The sequence below is a fragment of the Spinacia oleracea genome, chromosome 5 (genome assembly GCF_020520425.1).
Source record: "Spinacia oleracea cultivar Varoflay chromosome 5, BTI_SOV_V1, whole genome shotgun sequence".
Lineage (NCBI taxonomy): Eukaryota > Viridiplantae > Streptophyta > Magnoliopsida > Caryophyllales > Amaranthaceae > Spinacia > Spinacia oleracea.
In genome coordinates, this window is record NC_079491.1 from 74,011,190 (window position 1) to 74,023,020 (window position 11,831).

The following is an 11,831-nucleotide window of genomic DNA, read 5'->3' on the forward strand; positions in this document are numbered from 1 at the left end:
GTGGTTTGAGAAAAGCGCTCTATATACCTTCCCTAAATTCAATAAATGAAAAAGGAATATAGAACGCTTATCATACTTAAATGTTACATAAACAAAACAATAGATAACCGTTTCCATAGACAACTGTCCTATATACTTTCTTGTCTACGTTAAGATATAGAACAATTGTCATAGGCAACCGTTAACTATACCCCTTTGTTATTATGTAAAACTATTGTTTCAACCCCGTTTTGGCCATTTGTTTATTAGGATGCTATAAGGATTATCCAGTTACCATAAATAAGATGCATTAACACAAATATTAAAATAAATATCAACTTTATTATTTTCCAAGTGCTTGTAACTTCAACTTTGCAAAACACGAATAACATCTTGCCATTGTTAAAATTAACATCTACCGAGTATATACATCATTGAAATTCAATTAAAGATAACAATAAAAAAAATCAGGAAAAGAGCCTACAGTTTACAAGTCCACAACCACTATCCTTCACTTCCCAAAAATAAAAGCTACATTGATGTGCACCAAAACAAACAAAAGAATTCTTGGTATTTTGGCTTTCAAAAGTAGCAGCAAGTGCATTGAGACCTGGATCTGACACGGTATGGGTTGAATGACATACTCCTTGATTGAACGACCCTGTGATATACTTCCTCCATTCTTATTTACATGACACAATTGTACTTTCGACACTATTCACACATGTTTCTTTGAGTTACTTTTGTGATTTATACATAAGAAAAAACATAGTCGTGTGGAATCTTATTAGATTCGTCTCAATAAATATTTTTTAAATATCAATTTTATATAATTTTTTCTTATCCATAATAAAAGATATTAACGTTTGAAATCGTGCATTGGCAAACGTGCCTAAATAATTGTGTCATTTAAAAAGGAATAGAGGAAGTATTTAGCACGCTAGACCTTCCCCTGTAAAATGTAGTTGTTCTCCTCTTCGGTTCTGGGTACACATCAAAAATACAACCAGACAATACATTCAACAGGATCAAAAGATTAAAAAATCTTTGTGTTTCAAATACATTAGAAATTTTCTAAAGCATCAGCAATGCAAGCATAGAGTTCAACAACGATAATTGTAATATCTGTCCTAATGAATATAAATAGGATGGATAACTGAAGGATACTTACATTCATAGAGGGGTCCCTCTGTTCTTTACTCGTGAGAATAATTCAGGATTACAAAACATGCACATCAGTCAGCAGGTTCAATTTCTAAATCAATAAAACATCATTCTAAGTAATTGAACAAATCGTCAAGTAGAGGAACACACATTTAAAAGCCAATTTATGATCTCTCAACAGAAATAGAGGTTTATCAATAACAACAGATTAGGAACTATCATACATTCATCCAATTACTGAGAAACGATAATAGCAATCTAATTCACATAATTCAAATTTAATGATCAACGCAACACATGCTACTCAAAATTAATCATTAATTTTCGTAAACATGGAAAACAAAAATACAGTCTGAAATTGAAGAATTGATGCCAAACCTTCTCAAGCTTAGGAAATTGAGCCTGCATCATCCTAAGAGCAACCAAAGTACCGCTAACTTAAGACTTTTGTTTGAAAGACCCACCAAACAATGAAAAATCGCTTCAAAAATTAAAATATACTCAATTGCTTCAAATTACCCAAATTCGACCAAAAAAGTGAATTCTTACACAGGTGCAGACGATGAAGATTGTTGATTTTAATTGGTAAAAAAGAGGAGTGAGAAAGGAAGAATACTTAAGTTTTAGGTAGAAGAAAAAGTTCAAAGAAGAGGATTGAATTTGAGGAGGCGGCTAGAAGGAAGAGGAGTTGGAATTGTAAAGCTAGGTCTTTAATTTATGGGATCTTCTAGTTACTCTATATTTGGGTATAGAAATAAGGGTAATACGGTTATTATTTTTAACCGTTTTACATTTAGCTGAACATATTAAATTTTATTTTTATATAAGCATGTAAAACGGTTAAGTATTAGACCATTTTTTATTCTTTCCCTCACACAGCAGTTAGGTAAGAAAGGCGTTCTATAAAATTGTGAAAAGCGCTTATCTAACTTGCACGCTCTCTATTCCGCGTTATGTATTCCTATTTTTGTAGTAGTGTAATATGCAACACATAATACTAAATCGAACGTGATTATCTTATTTAGATTGATTTAAGGTACCTAGCATGATAATTCAATTGTCCAAGGTATTATCTTATTAGGCGTGATAGATCAATCAAATTAATAGTTTTGACAATTTTATAAAAGGGTGATAAAAGCGATTAAATCATATGAGGGACACATTACAACGCACCCTTGAGAGGTGTGTTGTGGTTCTCATAAAACTAACCACTTTGGCTTTGCTATTTCTCCTTTTATTTAACGAATATCTGGTTTCCAAGCAATGTTCCAGTATTTAGGTTTAATTCATCGGCTATGAGGGACAGGATGCGTTCTGTTCGACTTTTGGGTCGATTGCGACAGAACGCTGGATCAATTTTGCAGCGTAAGGCTTAGGCTTAAGGTTAGAGTCAATACTCAAATTATGGAATTGTGTGTCGTTTCACTTCGGTTTTTAGGCTGTATTTATAGGAAAAGAGTGTGTGGAAAGATAGATTTTTAAGATACGAATCCAAAAAGAATCGGGAAATAAAATGGCCCCAGGGATTTTCAGCGCCCAGGGCTGCGCCGAAGATTTCGGCGCCCAGATCCAAGCGTTGAAAATAGGATTTGGGCCGAGCTTTTTTTCTGATTTGGACTCTTAAACACGGAGCTTTTGAGACTTATCCGAGTCTTTTAGTGCGTATTAACTTATGACGGAATGCGTCTGGGCCCGTTACGAACTCTAGGTTCGTTAGGAATTTAATTAATACGTAACTCTTATTTTCGAGTTATAGCAGGAATAGAATTCCTTTTGCCAATTCTATCTCTTTTAGGATTTATGTTGGAGTGCAACACCTAATTCTGACAGGTTTCTATCTTTTATGACTTTGCAACTTTTAACAACTATTTCTTACGGCAGTTACTATTCTTAGCAGGTTTCTATAAATAGCAGTTTTGACTGAAATGAAAGGGTGATTGAGATTCGTTATTTTATAGGAGATGCGTTGCCAAGTGGAGATTTATGTTCTCATCATCGAACCTTCCCTTTCGGGAATGGGGACAAAAGTAGGTGTCTACAGTTAGCCCCCACTTTGACTGAGTCTTGGAATAAGACGATGGTCAAAGTATTAGACGGAGTGCGTCATACAAGCCATGGTGTATGTGACCTGTTTTGCGAGGGTTTCACGAGCCCTCGAGTGATAACATTTGACTTAAGGGTCATCACTTGAAGTGTTAACATATTCCTCACGTGTCATTGGAATTTGTTAAGTATAGAAACTCCCTCACTTTGTCATTGGAAGTACCTAAAGATGAATAGAAACTCCCTCACTTTGTCATTGGAAGTATCTAAAGATGTTTTCGAAATCAAAGCTATAAAGTGTAGCCAGGCCTGGCCAAGCCTAATCACGACGTAAAATGTTTTTAAGATTCTCATTTTGAGGGTTAGCTAAACGAGAAAACCCCCTTGTTTTTATAAGACGTAAAACGAAGGAAAATCCAAGACATCGCTCTTTTTTGGAAAAGCGGAAAACCAATTTTGATTTTAAAAAGGGTCCTTTGATATTTGGAAAAGGGAAACCATCCTTTGATTTTTGGAAAAGGGAATCCATCCTTTTATTTTTGGAAAAGGGAAACCATCCTTTAATTTTTGGAAAAAGGGAAACCATCCTTTGATTTTTGGAAAAGGGAAACCAAGAAAATTTATCGCTGCAGCGACTAAGGACCTGTGCGGTTAGTGACGCAGACCCCGCCCGCTGAAGGTGGGCGAGCCTGTCCGCTAAGGGTGGACGCCCCGTCCGATAGAAGTGGACGAATCTATATCGATTTTTTTGAAAATAAGGACCTACGCGGTTTGTCACGTAGACCCCGCTGGCTGAGAAGGCGAGCCTATTTTTTGTTTTTAAAGATTTTATTTTATTTTCGTTTTTGAAAACTGAGGACCTGGTTGGTAACGCAGACCCTGCCCGCTAAAGGTGGGCGAACCTGAATTCATCTTTCCGATTTGGGACTCGCATGGTTCTGGCGCGACCTTGCGTGATCGAGGTGGGCCAGTCCCTATTTTATTTATCCGTAGGATTTCTTTTGAGAATTTCTTTCTATTCATTCTTGCAAGAGCGAGTTCTTTCGAGAGATGCTCGGATTCAGTTGCAACCTGAATGTGGGTTGGCAACGCGTCTAAACGGACCATCGTTCCGCGGTCGACTGCTTTTCATGTTTTTGAACAAGTCTTTATGGCCCATGGGATGTATGTCACCGTTTAGAACTGGGCTAGTTACGTCATTACTTGGGTCCTTGCGAAATGACCGGTGGGACCACATGTGAATATTAATGGAGACCTTTTGCTCTGAGGTCGAGTTCGTTTTTGAATTTGTCCAAGCACGGGATGCAACTTGGGAATGTGGCTTCAACTTGCGTCGCATACTTTCTTTCTCTCAAGCCCCCAACCATTTGTGCTTGGTGGTCGCTCTTTGCCAAGAGAAGTACGTATTTCATAATGTCCTTAACCGTGCTTAGGATCGTGCTCGTAAGTGCGAGCAACTTTTGTAGTGGTATGCTACTTTTAATGAAATCGTGGGGTGCGACTTCATTTTCCAGGCGACAAAATTTGCTTCATTTTTCCTGATAATTTAATACATCGAGCATACTTTGGCCCGGATTGATCTTTTTTGATAAATAAACGCTTTTAACTTGAGGAACCAACGACATAATGATTTTTTTGTTTCGAAGAATGACCTTTGATTATTATATATATTTATTTATTATTATTTTTTATTTCTTGGAAAAACGTACATATGTTTTTTGAGACGAGTCTAAGTTTCGACATTTGTTTTCACTATTTGGGCTCTAAAAGTGCTTTGGGCTTGATCTTGATTACAACAGGGCCTCGTGTCTACTAACACGGTTTTAGGTACTTTCCTGGTTCGCGTTTCGAAAGATTTGGGCCTTGGGCCGTATTTCCAGTGCCCCAGGCCAGGCGTTAGAGATTTCGGCGCCCAGCCTTGGGCGCTGGAAATGCTGCTTTAGCAGTTTTTTTTTTTTTTTTTTTTCCAGATTTCTCAACGCGCTTCCGAATGGGATTAGGATGTCACTTGATGATTTCGGGTATATATAGGGGGTTAAGTACGCCCTTCTTTTTCACCACTCCCAACCTTCTCTCTCTTACAATTGTCTAGCTTTGCCTTTTTATTCTTGCCATGTCGATTCCTCCTTTCTCCCTCCAACGAATTGTTAGGCGCTGGCTTAGAGCCCTTAGTCCCACAGAAAAGGTTTTACTGAGAGGATATCACTTAGAGGCACTCTTAGGCCTACAACAAATTAATATTGATTATAACTTTCTGTATGCCGCCCTAACCTTTTGGGATTCTGATCACCATGTTTTTGTCTTTCGGGGTAATGAGCTGTGCCCTTTTCCAGATGAATTTGCGGCAATCCTTGGTTATCCTACCAATGCTACTCCTGCTACCCCTGGCACTATTGAAGAGGGTAAAACATCGATAGGGGATTTCCTAGGACCAGATGATAACATGCTCGTTGAGATCGTTGTGGGTGATAAGGTTAACTTTGCGAAGCTTGCAAAACATCACTTTAGGCCTAGTAAAATATGACCGAATAGAAATTGAATATTCGAGCACTAGTGTTCTTCTTGTTGAACCACTATTTACTGTCAAATAATAATGGTGAGTTTGGGGACATAAGGTTGATTCCCCTGATCAGTCGGACGGAGAGTTGCTATTCCATTATGCCGTTGGTTGTTGCCGAGACCTTGCTGAGTGCGGATGAGTTAAAGAAGGATGCCAAGTCTGAAACTTTAAGGGGAGCCCCCTACTGCTGCAGGTAATTGATCGTTTTATTTGCGCGCATATATTTTTTATTATTTTTTTTCGTTTGCCTCTGCCTGGAGCTGATTTTCAGCGCCCAGGGCTGGGCGTCGGAATTTCTGGGGCCTGGTCCTGGGCGTTGAAAATTCATCCCAGGCATTATTATTTTTCTGATCGTACCCATTTTTTGCAGACTTGGCTCATGGAACGACTTAGGCTTCTAGAAACTCATGCCGATCCTAAACATTATCGCCCTATAGCCTTAGGTAACGAAAGTATTTGCACCAAGGCCAGGACGAGGCCTAGTGGGCCTCCTATTTTGCTCATGGTATATGCTCTATTAAGTGGGTGGTATCGTGGTGGGGTTTGACTACTATGACGGGGGGTTCCGAGGTGTTAGTTTATGTTTCTTTATTGGGATTATCTCGGCCCGTTTATATCTTTCCTCTAGTCATGCGACAATACGGCTTAAGGCAGACTATCCCGTTTTCCGATACAGTACCACCTAAAGTAGCAGTCTTTTGACAAGTACGGGTTCAAGCGTGGGCTAAGTATTATGGTGGCCTCCCGCGTTGGACCGTGGCTACAGATGAGTTCCGATGATAAGGCTGTGAGAACTAAGGCTCGAAATGAAGAGTCGGCTGAGCTTTTGATACCTCGAGGTAGGGCTAAGTATGAAAGTCGTAATCCTTCTGATCCTCGTGACAATGGTATTAAGATTGTGAAAGCTCGTCCTGATCGAAAGCGAAAGGAGGTTCCTCCCTATTCCAGTTCTAGGCCTAAAAATGTACCTAACATGAAGGGGCCCGCCGTTCATAAGAAAAATGCAGGCTCTCGCAGAGATCGTCGCCGGAATAATGTATGGGTTAGGAAAGTTCAGCCCCTAGTGGAACTAGCGGCTGATCCAATTGATGTTGATAATCCTTCCTCTACTGTTGTTTGTGCTCTCGAGGCTGAGCGAGCTATAGATTGTTCAGACTGAAGATGTTTCTGAGGCCTTGGCATCCTTGGAAGTTAGTGTTAAGGAGCCTGCTCTTATGGAGATTGATATAGGGGCAGCGCAGAAGCCTGTGGGGGTGGACCCTGCGAACATTGCCTTCTACAAAACTCTGTTTGATGATCCGGAAGAACTCGAGTAGTGTAGTTCTTGTTAGGGTGTAGGTGCCCTTTATTTATTTCAGTTGTGTTTGTTTTTTTTATTCCTTAGCACTTTTGTTTTCCTTCCTATCATTTTTAAATATTAATAAAGGCGTAATTTTGATTTTATTGTTCTCGTTTTGCTTTCTCTTTTTTATTTTATTTGCTTTTTTCCAACACTTGTGTACATTATTTGATTGGACCGAATCCATAAATAGGATTGCCTACGTATCCTTGTTAAATAAATTTAACTTAGAATCAGGTCGCGCGTAGTTCTAGCTAGAATATATTCTGGGATGCCGAATCTAATTATTTGAAACGGTAGAATAAGTGAAGTTTATTTTAATCCGCTACTTTGCCGTAAGTTGAAATTTTGCTTTTTTTTTTTTTTGTTCTTTTGAGTATATGTATTGTGCACGTCATATGTTTTTTTATGCATATCTCAATACTTGGATACGTGCTATACCCCCCAAGTGTTCGTTATTTTTCCGTGTATGTGCGGATAAAATGATGAGCATTTTTGGGTGAACTTTCGGCAAGCAGAGAGTTTCAGCGCCCAGACTTGGGCGTCAAAAGATTTCGGCGCCCAGGTCTGGGCGCTGAAAATGCTTCCTGATGTGATTTTCCCGCGTTGCTTCTTTCCTATCGTATGTTCTTGCTTTTATTTCTTTTTCTTTGTTTTAGTTTTTATTCGTCAGAAACAATTTTGACGCTATTTTGGGAGCTTTTTGGACTGTTAGCGTGAGATGCATTTTCGTCCGGATTAATTTTTTCTATTCGTGACTCGAAACGGTTTTGAAAATGGAGTTAGAGTGCGAAAGATATGAAGATATTTGCGTAGGCTTTTTGGGTGGATTGAGGTGGGTGTTGTTAATGAAGGGGATTGTTGTTCCTAGGTTTTGGTTGATGACACACACATATTGCAAACTTCCTGATTATGGTTGCTAATGACTTTGGACAGGTAAGTGCCCAAGTTCCTATTAGGATAGGAACTTGAATCAGATGTTGAAGTTCCTGATTTACACTTGGAACAGCCACTGGAGTTCCTGAGCTGGAAGTTGTATCTGTTCCAGTTTGAAGTCACAAGAGGAGCAACATATTTACATGTCAAGAGTTTTACATGCCCACAAGAACAATTACAGACTCATGGCCACGAGTTCCTTTGTTAGCCAGAGAGGAACTCATCATTGTTCCAGAGCTGGAACTTCTGAAGCTTCTGAGTTGCAAGTTCCAGACAAAAGGAAGACATAAAAGTCTAGGTAGTCTACTGTACTTAGAATTTTATGTAAATATTAATTTTGCAAAAGATATATAGGGTACTCAAGGAACTTGTGATTTAATTAGGCCATTTATTTTACTGGAAGAAATTTTTATGAAAACATGTAATTAAATAAAAATAAGTTTTTGATATAAAATAGATTTACGTTTTATATTATTTTATAAAAACTTATTTTCCTAAAAATTCTCCACAGTTTTTGTAAACAAATAAAATCTGTTGAAGGAAATCTTTTAGGGTTTGATTGAGTCAAACCACTAACTACCTTGTTGCTGAAACGTGGGAAGTGGTCTTCCCCTTGTTCCTCAAGTCAAGGGACGTGAAGAACAAAGTACTGGCAGTTGGCAGTTGAGGTTTTGAAGGGAACTAACCCTAGGGATAAATCTATAAAAGGGCAAGTATATTTTCTGGGAAATTACACAAACATTCTTAGAGTTCTTGCTTTCCTAAAAACGTATTGTCAAAGATTTTCTAAAACAGTTTGTGTCCTAGTTAATTCAAAGTTCCTAAGTTCCTTATATCCACACAAAAGCATTATTAATATCTAGAGTTATCCAAACACGAATTGTATTTTGTATTAGTGAGGATAGAGTTATCCTGTTTAGACTTAGAGTTTAAGTCTGAGAGAGAGAAGTAAAGGAGTTGTAATCGGAGTAGATTACTGTGAGGAACACGAGTTTGAGAGGAACTTGTGTTTGAGAGATTATTGTAATCGAGGTATTACTATAATAAAAGGAATTCTCTTCTTGATTAGTGTCAAGAAGTTTTCACAATTATTGTTACTGTCTTTTCTATTCTCAGATCCCTGATTATTTCTAAGTTCCGCAAGAAACTTTGTCAAAATTCCAATTACAATTCACCCCCCCCTCTTGTGCGTGTTCCTACTGGAATAACAATTGGTATCAGAGCCAGTACTCACTAAAAACACAGGAAACCCTGTTTGAGTCAAGTTCCTGATAGTATGAACTCACAAGAGAAACTGGAAGAAGGTTACTCGATACAAAGGCCACCTATGTTCAATGGCAAGTTCTACTCATACTGGAAGAACATAATGGAGATATTAATCAAAGCTGAAAATTACCAAGTTTGGCGTGTAATTGAAGTTGGAGACTTCGAGGTAACAAAGACCAATGCTGAAAACGAGGTAGTTCCTAAACCAATGTCTGGATTTTCTAAAGAAGACTTTGATAAATATGAGATGAATGCTATGGCTGTCAAAATCTTGCATTGTGGACTTGAACCTCATGAATACAACAGGGTCATGGGGTGCAAGAATGCAAAACAGAATTGGGAATTACTACAAGTAACCCACGAAGGAACTAATGAAGTTAAGCGTTCCAAAATTGACCTTTTGATGTCTAAATATGAAAGATTTGAAATGCTTCCAAAAGAAACTATTCAAGAAATGTTCACTAGATTTACTAACATAACCAATGAATTAGTTTCTCTTGGTAGAATCATTCCCATAGATGAACAGGTAAGAAAAATACTAAGAAGCATGCCACAAGATGATCGTTGGAGAACAAAGGTCACTGCACTATTTGAGACCAAGGACTTTACCAAGTTCAATATTGAACAACTTGCTGGTTCCTTGATGACACATGAATTGCATCTTGGAGCTGCTGTTCCTAAGAGCTCTAGAAATCGAGGACTCGCTCTAAAAGATGAGGAACTCGACGAATCTGAACCAGATGAAGAAGAGGCTGCCATGCTGGTTAGAAGAATGAGAAAGCTCTACAGGAATTTCAAACCAGGAAACCAGAAAGGAAGGAACTTTGCTAAGAAAATCACTAGTTCCAAAACTGAGCAAGGTTGCTTCAAATGTGGAGAAACTGATCATCAAATTCGTGAATGCCCTCTGTGGGAGAACGACAAAACCAGAGGAAAAGGGAAGGAACAGGTCAAGGATCGCTATAACAAGTCTACCTTCAACAGGCCAAACTTCAAGAAGGCCATGATAGCTGCATGGGGCGAAGCAACAGACTCAGAAGACGATGAGGAACAACCAAATGAAGAAACTGCAAATCTCTGCCTTATGGCTAGAACAGAAGGAACTGATCAAGTTCCATCAGAAGAAGTTCTAGTGAAGGGGAACAGCTCGTGGTATCTCGACAGCGGGTGTTCCAAACACATGACAGGAGACAAATCTAAATTCCTCTCACTAGAAGCCTACAATGGAGGAACTGTGACCTTTGGAGACAACATGAAAGGAGAAATTGTTGGAATTGGAAAAGTTGGAAGGTCAAGTTCCTATGCCATTGAAAATGTATTTTTAGTCAAGGGTTTAATGCACAGTCTACTAAGCATTTCTCAATTTTGTGACAAAGGAAACTCTGTAAGTTTTACTTATGAAAATTGTCAAATCATTAATAATAACACTGGGAAGGTTATTTTGGAAGGGACTCGTAAAGGGAACACATATGCTGTGGATCTCAATACAGTTCCCAGGAACAATTTAACCTGCCTCAGTGCCTTTGAAGAAGATTCCCTACTATGGCACAGGAGGTTTGGACATGCTAGTTTCTCCCTGCTTGACAAACTAAGATCAAAGGAACTGGTTCGAGGACTCCCCTCAATCAAGTTCCTAACTGATAAAGTATGTGATGCATGTGCAAAAGGCAAGCATGTCCGAAGTTCCTTTAAACCTAAGAAATTGGTAAGCACCACAAAACCATTGGAACTCATCCATATGGACTTATGTGGCCCAATGAGAATTCAAAGCAGAAGTGGGAAAAAATATGTATTAGTTATTGTTGATGATTACTCTCGCTTTACTTGGGTCATATTTCTAACAAGCAAAGATGAAACGTTTGATGAGTTTGTTGCATTTTCAAAGAAAATCCAGAAAACTACAGGTCATCAACTGATCCATATAAGATCTGATCATGGAACAGAATTTGAAAATTACAAATTCGATGAATACTGCAAGGAACAAGGTATGGACCACAATTTCTCAGCTCCCGGAACTCCACAACAAAATGGAGTTGTTGAGAGGAAAAATAGAACCTTAGAGGACATGGCAAGAACCATGTTAATAGCCAGTTCCCTGCCTAGGAACTTCTGGGCTGAAGCAGTCAATACAGCTTGTTATATTATAAATAGAGTTATGATTCGAGCAATCCTAAACAAAACCCCCTATGAGCTACTGAAAGGTATAAAACCCAACATCTCTTACTTTAGAGCATTTGGTAGCAAATGTTTTGTCCACAACAATGGAAAAAGGAACTTGGGGAAGTTTGATGAAAGAAGCGATGAGGCAATGTTCCTAGGATATGCCTTAAATAGCAAAGCTTACAGAGTCTATAACAAAAGGTCTATGTGTGTTGAGGAAAGTGTACATATAATATTTGATGAATCTAACAAAACTGATATAGTACAGGAACAAGAAAATTTCGAGATTGGTTTATCTCGTGCTGCAGAAAATGATGAGGAGTTCCAACCAAGCAAACACACAGCCAGGGGAACTGCTCAACAAAATCAAGAAGTTCCCGTACA

At 38.5% G+C, this 11,831-nt stretch overlaps 1 long non-coding RNA gene across 1 annotated transcript; it reads right to left on the minus strand.

Annotated features, from left to right (window-relative positions):
* Positions 1-301: 301 nt before the first annotated feature.
* LOC130461072 (uncharacterized) lies at positions 302-1,926 on the minus strand. The gene is made up of 2 exons (XR_008921396.1): positions 1,522-1,926; positions 302-1,234 (listed from the first exon to the last, which is right to left on the minus strand). It is a non-coding gene; the product is annotated as an uncharacterized lncRNA (long non-coding RNA).
* Between the last annotated feature and the right edge of the window lie 9,905 nt (positions 1,927-11,831).